This window comes from Chlorocebus sabaeus, chromosome 21, assembly GCF_047675955.1.
Source record: "Chlorocebus sabaeus isolate Y175 chromosome 21, mChlSab1.0.hap1, whole genome shotgun sequence".
Taxonomy (NCBI): domain Eukaryota; kingdom Metazoa; phylum Chordata; class Mammalia; order Primates; family Cercopithecidae; genus Chlorocebus; species Chlorocebus sabaeus.
The window spans coordinates 124,538,402-124,550,248 of NC_132924.1; positions in this window are offsets into that span (position 1 = coordinate 124,538,402).

An 11,847-nucleotide genomic window follows, 5' to 3' on the forward strand; every position below is an offset into this window, starting at 1 on the left:
TCTTTATATAGTATTGACAATTTAGAAAGTCTTAGAATTGGGGGTGTCCTCAGGGGTTTGAAGTCCACGTTTACCCTGGGTGCTTAGAATGTTGCAGTTAGAAGGAAGCTCTGTGATCGTGAGATGGATGTCTGTGTCTGATGAGTTCCCAACCTGAGTGACAGTGGATTCCACATTGCAAAGAAGAAAGGAACTTTTTGATCACCAATGACATGCAGGCACCGTGTTAGGTACTTCATATCAACTATCTCACCTAATTTCCACTAAAATCCCCCAAGAGAATGATCACATCCACTTTACAGATGAAGGGAACAGAAACCTAGTTACTGGAATCTGCGCTGACATTCATTTCACTTCTGCCCATGAGTATGAATTGGCTGTGCCCTCAAGGAAAACATAAAAAATGTGGCTCCCTCTGCTTTTAAGAACTTTACTGAAGACTCTTTAGGAAATGCCTTTGGGGTAACCTTGGACCGACTAAGAAGGACCAACCAACTGAGAACATCTTAGCTGCCTTGGTCTATTTGCCTGTGACACAAATGGAGAGAACAGTGGTCTGTATATGCAGGAAGACGGCGGCTCAATTTTACAACTCTTAGAAAAACTAAACAGCAAAGTCTGGGCTCAGGACTCTGTAAATACTTTGATAACTTATTGAATACCAAGCTAAGGGGGTGTTATCTAATCGTGAAAAACAGGGCAAAGAGTCACATTCCAGCTTTTATTTCCTTTAAGCTTGGGCAATGATTGTGTAACCTTGTGATGGCTTTTGCTCCCTGGTACAAATGGAGTCATCAGTATCGATCCACGCAGAGAAGTGGAGGCAGGGGCCCAGGACCAGTGGGAACACTGCTTTGGGACAATACATCTCCTGACTGCCCCTTTCTGGGTCCGTTTTTATTTTCCCGGGCACCTGTGCCAGCCGCCTCCTTGGACTGTGCTCCAGGTAGCTCTTCATCCATGATGCCAGTCAACCATAAGGCAATCCTCATCGTGAAATCCAAGAAGTACTTTGGATGAAGGTAAAGGTGAACCCTGTAGCAATGTTTTCCCAAACGACAGATTTGCTGTGCATATCTCCTCTCTAGAGAATAGCTTCGTGTCTTGGCCAGCTCTGTATCTAAGCACACACTCAGCAGTTCCACAGAATGACAGATTCCCCAAGCAGGGCATGTGTATCCACAAGCGCTGTGCAGTGAGGAGGTTTCTGTTTGACAAATAATAGAATAGGGAATCCCCAGCAATGATGCCCCCTTCTTGACTAAGGGTAGTAGTCATGTAAACCGCGTTAGTTGGGAATAAAGTCCTTGGTTCTGCCAACAGCGGCCTTTATAATTGTTTTGCAGAGTGTCCCATGTGACTTTTATCCTAGTGATCCAGCATTACCTCCCATTGGGGTGGAAGGTTTGGTCTCCCTGGGCTGCAGAATTTGACTCAAGGTCTGTGTGTGTTGGTTCTTGACTTAGTTATTAGCTCTCAACATGAGATAAACATCCTGATTAACCTTGGGAAATCCGAATACTACTATTACCTGAATATGGCTCTTGACTGGTTTCTGACCTCTCACCCATCTATGGGCACATGATTAGGTCATGTAAATTAATTGTAATAATTTCCCAAGCAAATAAAATTACTTTGGTGATGATATTGGCCTGGAAGGTCCTATATTGCAATGCAAATCTGACTGTTCACTTACATGTGAGGGTCTGTCTGAAGCTCTGGTTTGCCTGTACCATTGATACCATCCATTCCAGTGACATGCAGCTGATACCCAGACCTGTTCTCTAGAATGCCAGTCATGGCTTTTCAACAAGACTCCAGAAAAAATAGATTTGCATGCTATGCCTTTGGACTTGGTAGTATTTGTAGAGCAGAGCGCCAGCTCATGTTCCAGAGGACCAGGTGCACAGAGGCGGAGACCCACTGACCTCCAAGCCCTGCTAGAGAGGCACAGCATCATCCTGACTCTCTGAGGAAGCTGTGTTCCTCCCAGAAGCCCCTGACAAACCCTGAGTTACACTCACGCATGACCTTTCCAGAATTTATCTCTGTCCCTGTTCACTAGCACTTTATGCCATCATCAGTAAATGCCCATTTGGTGCATGCCAAAGCCCTCAAAGATGGTTAGTTCAAAAACTCTGGGCATGCAGGTGGTTCTCAAGGACATAGTGGTTAATGACCACACTCCCTGTGCCATGTGGGACAAAAGGTAATTTGTAAAATGTTCCTAAATCTAACTGCTAAGAATTGCCTAAGGTCTTGGGACAGTGAGAAAGTTTCCAAGTAGAACTCTGTACCATGGCCTTGCATAAGGTTCTTTGAAATCATTGCAACACGTGCTCCTGATAGCACCGTTGTACGAAAGGTCTTGCCTTGTTTTTTTCTAGCTCCAGTCATTATAGCTTTTTACCCTTTAGGTCAAAAAATAAAGCATAATTACAAAACAAAGTTCGTCGTTCTTTGACCTGCATGAGAGAACATTTTCCTGACACTGTAGAGCTTACGCACCCATGACCTGAAGGAGTTGCCAATATCTTACAGGGATGGATGCAGACATTTCTTTGGGTATCCAAAAGATAACTGTGTGCAGTGAAGGAGTGGGTGGGGTTCATTGCCAAAGCACAGCATTTGCCAAAGGCCCCCGGTGCTCACTGAGGTCAACACTGAGGCCGGCAAATTTGTCTGTGATTCTTGTAGTTAGGATGCAAGGAGAGCAGCTGTTTCTCACAGAGCTTCAAGGAGAGTCTGCCTCAGTAGGACCATTGGTTTCAACCCTATTGTTTATCTTTGCAGGTTTAAGAAGCTGGTGCAAATTGTTCACCAAGATGTTCCCGACACGTCTCTAGAATTGTGTCATGGTAACCATTTCCCCAAAGACTGACTTATGGGCCAATATGGGGCTGTGCTCATTTGCATGGGGGGTCTATTTTTGTGTGGCCCATTGCCTCTCCTCTTAGATCCATTCCCTGACCTGCCCGGCTATGGACTGCCAGGGCCTCTAGTCCCAGGATCTTTCACCAACTGGTGTCCGGCGAGCTTTGGCCAATAGAAGAGAGTGGGAGAGTGGGGTGGAGGGGTAGGAGGACAACAGAAGCCAGGGGGTTCTTCTGATGTTATTTTGCCTTGAGCAGCATCATGGGAAGCATTTCCTGCCTCTGTGGCTGTCGCCCCACTAGCCTGACCCTCCCTCAGTGGGCTCAGCATCTGCCGGCAGCCTTGACTGTGACCCTAGAGTCACGGAATATTTGAGCAGAACTCTGAAGGACATGGTGGGGTGAGCCATGTGGGTCGCTGGGGAGAGGATTCCATAATAGAAGGGTGAGATCGGGGTGTTTGAAGTTGGTGAGAGAAAGAGTGGTAGGACTTAACATATTGGACGGTAAGGGCCTTGGCTTTTATCTGAGTGAGATGAGATCATGTTGGAGAACATCAACTAGAAGAATGACACGATCTGGTTCAGGTTTTTAAAGGATCTTAGCAGCCTGGCTGCTATGGAGAGAAAAGGCTATGCAAGTGACAGGGAAAGAACAGGGAGCACAGTGAGAAGGCCATCGTGTCATCAGGCAGGAGGTGACAGTGCTCAGGCCAGGGTAGGAGAGGAGCAGTGGTGAGTAGGCGTCGCTGTTTCTGAATATGTTTTGAAGACAGCCCAGAATTTGCTGATAGATTGGATGTGGGGTCTGAGGGGAGGAAAGGGCAGCATGGGAGCACCTGGAATGATCCCACTTACTGGGACAAGAGCGGCAGGGAGGGGCTGGGGAAATAGTTTGCTTTGGGATACAGTAAACTTCAGACATACATCGAATACCCAAGTGAAGACTCCAGAGAGACAGGGGTCAGGGTGACAGGAGAAGCTCGTGTGGAAGTCGCCCACCTAGGGATGGAATTTGAAGATGTGACATGGGAAGAGAAGGTCTCGGATGAGATTATAGATAGCAAAGAGGTCGGGACTGTACCTCACAGGCTCCAATAGCTGGAGGCTGGGGAGATAAGAAAGAGCCAATGAAGGGACCAGGAAAGAGCAGTCAGGGAGTCATCAGAGAGTGGGGAGAAAGTGGCCTGCAGAGAGCAAGGGAGAGAAGAAGCAGTGAGTTAGAAGAGGAGGCCTGGAGGCCGCTGGTTAGCTTGCAGGAGCAGAGGAGCATGACAGCAGTAGCCTGCTGGGACTGGCTCAGGACGTCCAGAGGAAAGGACGTGGTGAATAGTGAGAACTACTTCTAGGAACTTTGCTGTATGGGGGAGCAGAGAAATTAGGTGGTGAGCAGGGAAAAATGTGGGTCAAGAGAGGGCTTTTTTTTGTTTTTAAGATAGGGATATGGCCAGGCACGATGGTGCATGCTTGCAATCCCAGCACTTTGGGAGGCCAAGGCTGGTGGATCACCTCAGGTCAGGAGTTCAAGACCAGCCTGGGCAATATGGCAAAACCCCATCTCTACAAAAAAAATTCAAAAATTAGCCAGGTGTAGTGGCACAGGCATGTGGTCCCAGCTACTCAGGAGGCTGAGGTTCGGATTGTTTGAGCTCAGGAGGTCAAGGCTGCAGTGAGCCAAGATCCAGCTACTGCACTCCAGCCTGGGTGACAGAGTGAGACCCTGTCTCAAAAAAAAAAAAAAAAAAAAAAAAAAAAAAAGGTGGGGAATATTACAGCATGTTCATGTGCTAACAACCCTGTAACATTCAGGGAAGGGAGTCGTGTTGATGGTGCAGGAAAGAAAGGGGAAAACCTCACAGACAAGAGAGATGAGCTGAACCAGTGGTGTGGCCAGCCGCCAATAGGTGGGAAGTGGGACAGCTCACCCAGGTGACCGGAAGGGACCCCGTCGAATGCAGCCTGGGAGACACAGCTTGTGAGGCTCTTTCCTGAGAATTTCTGTTTCCCCCGTGAATAAGAGGCAGTACCACCAGTGGATGGGAGGTTTGAAGGGAGAGAAAAGGTGAGATGGACTCTGGAGGGGCACGGGAGGGTGAGGTCCATGCAGACATTCTCCCCCTGCAGAGGAGGCCTGCTGTTGACGATGTTCTCTATCTTTTCTTCCAACTCAGCGGCAAGTCTTGAAGTCTGTGTATATCCGTTTATAGAGAGCTGCTTCATTCCTGAGAATGGCTGCCTAGTATTCCATGGTACAGCATTGCATAATTTGTTATCGTTGTTTATGTATTTATTGTATTTATGTGTGCAGTCCTCTACTGAAGAAAATGTAGGCTGTTTCCAATGCTGGAATGCCATGCATATGTCATTTCACGCAGTTTGGAGTGTGCCGAAGGACAAATGCTTAGATAGGGACTTGCTATAACAAGGCGTGAAGATATGATTCAGTTTCATAGACACGTGATTTGTTCTCCTTGGGACGTTCATCCGTTTGCAGTCTCACCCACAGTGTATGGACATGCTTGTCTCTCTACACCTTCATCCACACAAATCTATTTCTAACTTTTTGATATTTGCCCATCTCTTAGGTGAAAACAGTATTTCACACTTTTACTGTGCATTTTTCTCGTGACAAGTAAGAATGCACATCTTTTTACACGTTCGCGTGTCTTTTTTGAGTTCCCTTTTCATCCCTTGTCTATTTGTGATTTTTGCCTATTCTCCTATTGGGTGGTGGGTCATTTTCTTATCTACTTATAGGCACTTTTTATATATAAAGAAATTAGCTCCTCATCAGTGGGTGGCAAATATTTCTTCCCAGTTATTTGTCTTCTGAGTTTGTTTATTATGCCTTTTCTCCGTGCAGGATTTTTTTCTTTTTATATGTTTTATTTTATTAATTTATTTAAGGCGATTTGGGGTTTTCTGTCGTATTTAGAGAAGCCCTTCCTACTTCAAAATTATTTTTTAAATTATTCAAAATTATTTTTAAAATTCCTACTTCAAAATTATTTTTTAAATATATTTAAAATTATTTTATCTCTCCCATATTTACTTCTGCATTTGTATGGTTTCTCTTTTTTTAACATAAAAATCATGTTACATTTAAATTTTTTTTTTCTATATGGCATTTATTCTGGAAAAGATGTGCAGCAGTGGAGGAGGAGATTGACTTTCACAGTAATTTCTGTCCTATTTATTGATGCTGGGCAGGAGGCCTGGGCCCTGGTCCTGGACCGGCGACCATCCCGTGCCAGACTTGGCAGGCACGTGCCTCTCTGAGCCTCCACTGTCTTCATCTGTGAAGTGAGACTGCCAGGCGGGGTGATTGCCAAGGTCCTTGCCCTCAGACCATCAAGGAGTCTGTTGAGGACGCTCTCTCCCTTTCTCTCTGGACTCAGAGAACTGAGTTGTAAACCAGTCTGTGTGGTAAGTACAAGAAGTGGCTGCCTCTTCTTCCCGCACTCCGGCAATAAATATTTATTGAGTGCATATGCTGTGCGATGAGTCACCAGAAATCCATCTGCACTGATTGAGCCGTCAAATGCCCATCCTACTGATGGCAGATCAATAGGGCCTTCCTCTACAGGAGCCTGGGAATGAGGATCCCGTGGACATGCAGACAGGAAAATACCGGCTGAACCCACTCCCACCACAGAGTGAGAAACGCAGGCGGGCAGGATTTTCCATTTCACGGTGTGTTCACGGATGTCAGCTCACTTCATCCTTACGGTAAGAATTATATGCCCCATCCCTACCCCACCACACACAAATACAAGGTTTGAAAAGGCTGAGGGACTTACACAGGGGTCCTGTGGAGATCACCAGGCTAGCAGCCATCAGCGGCAGGTCGGAGCCGGGGTGTTGTGGCTCAGCATGGAGCCTCATGCTGATTTTAGGGGCTCTGTCATGGCTAACGTTAAATGTCAACGTGGCCAGGCTGCGGCGCTCAGCTGTTTGGTCAAACGCCAGTTACATGTTTCCGTGAAGGTCTTTTTTAGATGAGATGAACATCTAAATCAGTGAACTGAAAACTGATCACCCTCCATCCTCTATAGCAGGGTGGGTCACATCCAATCAGTTGGAGGCCGTGGGAGAAAAGACTTGGATGCCCCAGGGAAAAAGGAATTCGGCCTCCAGACAGCCTTCTGACTCAAAGCCACAACCTCAGCTGATACCTGAATTTCCAGCCTGCTGGCCTGTCCTGCAGATTTCAGGCTTGGCAGCCCCCATAATCACAAGCTAATTCCTTAAAGTGAATCAATCTTATCAATTTCTCTCTCCTCTGTCTTTCTCTCTCTCTCTCTGTATATGTGTGTGTGTGTGTGTGTGTGTGTGTGTGTGTGTGTGTGTGTGGTGGGGGGAGGTGGGTAAGTTTAAGGAATGGCTGCGATATACTCATATATAAGTATACGTATATACATTATACGTACACACATGTATATACACACACTGTTGCTTCTGTTTTTCTGGAGAATCCTAATATACTTTTCCTCCCAGGAAAGTAATTACTAATGGTGGAATTTCCGCCTCTGCAGAAGAAGTAGGGGACAGGGCTGCGGTTCCTTTTGGTTGCTTCCCTAATGACACCACCCAGGGCTCTGCCTCTGTGTACGCTGGCCTTGAGACTTTAAAGAGGCGCACAGGAAGGAGCCTGGGCTCCGGAATCAGACCCGCCTGGCTGCTTGCTGCTGGTGTGACTGCAGACAAGCCCGTAGCCACGGAGCACAAAGTAGAGAAGGATGCCTAGGTGTTTGCAGGCAGCAGGGCTGCCAGAGGCTCCATTCACGTTCGTTCCTGTCTCTTCCTTGATGTCAGTGCAAATACCAGACACACAGCAGTAGCACCGTCGATGTGGTTTGCTTTCCAGAATCTTCTGGAAAATTGCAAAAAGCCCACAATGTCCTGGGCACATGCCCTGTTGCCCTCTGAAGCTAATACACCTGGCCCCCAGAGGCCACCCTCACCACAGAGGAGACTGTGGTTCCTAGAAGGCTGTTCCCACAGGTCCAGGGCAGCTGGGGGCCTGGCGCCTTGGAGTTAGGAGCAGAGTTTCTCAGAGTGGCCCTCAGGCCCTGCTTCAGAGGGCCGGGGAGGTGCCTGGGCTCCTTCCCCAGGCTGTGGCTGGGGAATTTGGGGTAGGGCATGTGTGTGCATGTGTGTGTGCTTGTGTGTGCATGTGCATGTGCAAGCGTGTGTGTACATGTATGCGTGTGTGTTCGTGTGTGTGCATGTGTACATGTACGTGCGTGTGCATGCGTGTGCGTATGTAAGCACGTGTGTGCATGCGTAAGCATGTGTGTGCGCACACGTGTGTGCATATCGTTTGAGATCCACTGCCCTGGCCCTTCCTCTGACCCTTCTCCTGGAAAGTATTTTGGGAACCAGAAAAAAAGCAGCCACACACTTCACATCTGTCTTTCCTGCTAGAGAATTGCAGGTGCCGTGTGAAGCCACCCTGCTGTCACCTGACAGGAGTGCGGCTGTCAGGGATGCCGTGGAGAACACCCTGCCCCACAGGGGCTCTGGGCAGCAGAGGAGGGCTGCCTCCCACCACACTGTGTGGGCCGAGCTCCTTCTCTCAAGGAGGGGAATGTGGAGAGGGGACGCCAGCCTACTTCTCCTTTCCATTTTATGCAGGTGATATTTGTTGTTATTTGGACTATTATTTACATGTTTGCAAACATCTTCAGATCTTTGCTGAAGAGAGACTACGCCATGTGAGGTGTAACGGTGGGGGTGTTGGTTGTTATAGGAATTGTTGATTTTATACGAGTCTTTCTCCAGTGACTTTTCAATAACTGAGTGACAGAATGAGCTCAAGGCCCGTAGATGTGATCTAGTTCAGGGTCAGGCAGAAAGAAGGGACTTTTATTCAGTCAGACGAGGGATCAGGTGGGATTTGAGGAGCGCGATCCTTAGCACAGCTGGGCTTTGCGCAGGGGACTCTGGAGGGAGAGGGAACCCAGGGGCTGTTTGGGTCAGGGCTCCGAGAGGGGACACAGGGGCTGTTTGGGTCAGGGCTCCGAGAAGAGGGGACACGGGGCTGTTTGAGTCAGGGCTCCGAGAAGAGGGGACCCAGGGGCTGTTTGGGTCAGGGCTCCGAGAAGAGGGGACACGGGACTGTTTGGGTCAGGGCTCCGAGAAGAGGGGACACGGGGCTGCTTGGGTCAGGGCTCCGAGAAGAGGGGACCCAGGGGCTGTTTGGGTCAGGGCTCTGAGAAGAGGGGCACAAGACCACTACGGGGAGTGCTGTTTCCACCCGGAACTCTTGGAGAGGACTCCATTTTGTGACAGCGGCCAGGGCTCCATGGTTGCTAAGCCAACTTGGGGATTTGATAGTTTGAAACAAAAAAAAAGACATACGCTAAGATCTCTAGAGAGAAATTCCTGTTCGGTCTTAAACTAAGAATAGTTGTCTTTCTCCTGAACTCTTGGTCTGTTTGTGTCTTGTGAGTCCTAGAGCTGACTGGAACACAGGTCATCCAAGCTGTGGCCACCCACAGCAAGTGCGTGCTCCCGGCTTGACGTATGCACACATCTGGCATACACTAATTGATTTATCTTCCTTTTGGGGGAAATTACCTCTCCCAGCACAATATTTAGGTCTCGTAGGGGACGCCAGTATGCTGCCTCCCTGGTCCCTGGCTCAGCCTATCATAATCACCCCCAGTCGGGAGACTTGGTCCTTGGTGGCCAATCAGAGCCTTCCTTGGGACTCTGGCACTGACAGAGCCCTTTCCCTTCTTATCTGGAGGCGGTAATACTTCAGCCTGGCACTACCCTGGCTCCAGGGACGGCCAGACTGGGAGCCAGGGTACAGTACTCAGAGACGGGAGGAACAGCAAAGCCTGGGTTCCTGTTGTCCTTAAGACCTGTCCCTCCTCTGCTTCTCCCTGTGAGTCGAGAACATTCCCGTATTTTCTTAAGATAGCATGACATTCCTGTCTCCTGCAAGGCAAGAGTCCTAACGAATAAACTTCTCACTTTTGGTTAACTTAATCACGTTGTCATTTTTGTCCATTTGTAGGTTATTCTTTCTAGAACAAGTGGAGGAGGTAAAGAAGCGTGGCAGGGAGGAGAGAAGCAAAGAAGGCAAGACCCATTGTGTCAGCAGAGTTGTAACGAACATGAGTACCTGTTACTGAGCTGCTACAGCGTCTCCTCTGCCCCACAGCCCCCACGGACTTCACTGTGGTCAGGTAGCCCTGCCCTCCTGACGGGCGATCCCCCCAGGCAGCATCAGGATGGGAGCAGTGTCGAACAGAGAACGACTTTGGTTTTATCACAAAGCCTCCATGCTAGGTGTCTGTGGGGATGGCAAACTTGGTGGTTCATAAAACCCTGAGTCTTTGGGTGGGTGGCCTTCTGATTCCAATTGGTGCTTGTGGGATGCCAGGGTCATTTCCAGGCTCAAGTAAGCAGAGGCATTGGATCTTCTTGTTACTCTGGGGATTTAGATGAATAACTGGTGGAACCTGAGTGCATTAATCTTCCTGTATCGGAAAAGAACTTTTCCCTTTGTAGTTGAAGAGAGCCTGAGTAAAGCTTACTAATGACTGGGATTAGCGATGTCCATTAGTAATTTTTCAAGTTACTTGAGCAAGAAAAAAAATAGTGACTGCAGAAGCCAAGACTCAGAACCATCAGCTGATGTTGGTCACTTACTTGGACAGGCATAATTCAGATTCAATTTATTTATGGTTAAATTCCCACAGCACTGTAACCAGATAACTCTGGGCTGAGGGTATGGGCTGAGGAGTAAGGGAAAAAAAAACCTACTTTCCTTTTGGTGTACTCTTACCTCTTCCTCATTGTTTTGACCCTGGTATCTCTTTCCATTTTAAAATTCAGGTTCACAAAATGGGCCAGGTGCGGTGGCTCACGACTGTAATCCCAGCACTTTGGGAGGATGAGACGGGCAGATCACTTGAGGTCAGGAGTTCGAGACCAGCCTGGCCAACATGAGGAAAGCCCATGTCTACTAAAAATACAATAATTAGCCGGGTGTGGTGGCGAGTGCCTGTGATCCCAGCTACTCAGGAGGGTGAGGCAGGAGAATCGCTTGAACCCGAGGGGCAGAAGCTTCAGTGAGCTGAGATGGCATTGCTGTACTCCGGCCTGGGGGACAGAGCAAGACTCCGTCTTAAAAACAAACAGACAAAACAGATTAGCAGAATGGTTGATCCTAGGACTACATGAAATTGCAAAGTATCCTATCTTGTGTTCACTTCTACCATTTTACTTTGATTGAGAGTGAGGGGGAGAATGTCACAGAATACAAACACCAGCATTATAATCTTCCATTGGGAAGATCCATGTGTACTCGAACGATTTTCCTAATGCTCAAAATATTTTAGAACTTCTTTTTTTTCTTTTTTTTTTTTTGAGATAGAGTCTCGCTCTGTCGCCCAGGCTGGAGTGCAGTGGCACGATCTCGCCTCACTGCAAGCTCCGCCTCCCGGATTCACGCCATTCTCCTGCCTCAGCCTCCCAAGTAGCTGGGACTACAGGCGCCCACCACCATGCCTGGCTAATTTTTTGTATTTTTAGTAGAGACGGGGTTTCACCATGTTAGCCGGGATGGTTTCAAGCTCCTGACCTCGTGATCTGACCGCCTTGGCTTCCCAAAGTGCTGGTATTACAGGTGTGAGCCACTGTGCCTGGCCTAGAACTTCTTTTAAAAAAAAGTGTAGCACCAGTTTGTAAAATGAAAAATAGCAAAAATGTCCATTTCAATAAATCTGTGGTGGAATATTTGCAAAGAAGCTTAGCAAAATCACCAGTATGGAAGAGGCACGTAAATGATCCTGTTGAAATTCCTGCAGCAGGTCAAAGTGAACTCCCTTTATTCCAGTCTCTGTCCACGTCTCTCTGGTTGTGGATTTTACTCTAACTGACCCTTATCAATGAAAAATCGGATCTGCTTTAGACTGAAATCCTAGCATCACAGGGATTGCTCAGCTCAGCTCTCTCTT